At 38.4% G+C, this 1,442-nt stretch overlaps 1 non-coding gene across 1 annotated transcript; it reads right to left on the reverse strand.

Moving 5' to 3' along the window:
* Positions 1-1,097: 1,097 nt before the first annotated feature.
* On the reverse strand, positions 1,098-1,170 carry TRNAR-CCU (transfer RNA arginine (anticodon CCU)). The gene has a single exon. It is a non-coding gene; the product is annotated as a tRNA-Arg (tRNA).
* Between the last annotated feature and the right edge of the window lie 272 nt (positions 1,171-1,442).

The raw sequence follows: 1,442 nt of genomic DNA on the forward strand, positions 1-1,442 counted from the left end.
CTTTGCGCAAGGTTGTCATACTGCTTGAGCAACCCGTCCTCATAAAAAATGATGTCGTTTTTCGCCCGTACGCGCGCTATGGCCAAAAACTGACGTAATTTTAAATGAAATCGGATCAAGAAAGTGATGAACTGTTCCGTTTTCTGTTTGAGTCGTCCGGCTTACTCAGTTAGGTTAGGAGAGGAAACATTCAATTAACTTTTTTCATAACGCTTTGAAACTTTTGGAGAATTTCCTGCCCTCCTAACCTATCAGAGGACTGTTTTCGAGAAAAAAAATCCCAATTTTTTTTCCAATTATTTTTCATTTTCAAATTACGTCAGCTTTCGGCCATACTGACAAACGGCTAATTCTGACGTAATTTGTAATTGGACAGATTGAACCGTCATATTGGTTACACATCTATGGATAGGGGACTTGGTTAGACATCTATGGATGGAGAATGAACAAATCCACAAGGGCCATGACGAGGATTCGAACCTACGTCCGAGAGCATCCCAGACACTGCCTTAATCGACTGAGCTACGACATGGTCAAAAGAATTGCAACCAGAAGTTGCAATTTCTTGTCTCGTGGATGAATTCAGACTCTTTTTTTAGCAATTTACCTTTCGTTATAAAGAAGGATGCTTTTGTACTTTAAATGCTCAAATATATCAAGAGAATAATCCTGATCTCTTGGAATTATCCTCTGAATATGGGACTCAATTATCCTCTGATTCTTGCTATATCAAGACTTTTTGCTTCAGCTTTTCGCTTCAAAGGCTTTCCCCCTCGATAAAGGCTTAAGCAGTTTCCTAGACTTGGGTACAAAGACGCCATCACGGAACTGATCATATTGATAACCAAACTACACCTCAGGAAGTGAGGGAACAACATCGTAACACAAGACATAAAGGTAAAGGCAAAATATAAGGTAAGAGAAGTGAGAAGCAGGTAAGAGAAAGATAAGAATAAGAGGAAGGTAAGAAATCATATTTTTTTTAGGTAAGAAATAATATTATTACAATTAATAATAATAATAATAATAATAATAATAATAATAATAATAATAATAATAAATAAAATAAAAATAAAAGATTTTTAAAATCCAAGCTGAACCCCTGGTGGGACTCGAACCCACAATCCTTGGCTTAGGAGGCCAATGCCTTATCCATTGGGCCACAGGGGCTGTGTGAAGACACTGTCCGCGTTGTAGAACTCACATTAAAATACGATGATACAATACTCTATTCTCATTTCATTGTGTCAGGGGACAGGAAGACAGGTAATATATATATACATCACATCTTAGGCTTATACCGATGTCCCCCCCCCCCAGGGATGAATTACATACTCTCCCCAGAAGACAGCCCCACAACAAGCTCACTAACTCTTAGGTATCTATGTATTGCTAGGTGGACAGGAGCATGAGAGGAAAGGAAACGCGGCGCCTAAATTTTA

Source organism: Procambarus clarkii, chromosome 26, assembly GCF_040958095.1.
Source record: "Procambarus clarkii isolate CNS0578487 chromosome 26, FALCON_Pclarkii_2.0, whole genome shotgun sequence".
NCBI classification, from domain to species: domain Eukaryota; kingdom Metazoa; phylum Arthropoda; class Malacostraca; order Decapoda; family Cambaridae; genus Procambarus; species Procambarus clarkii.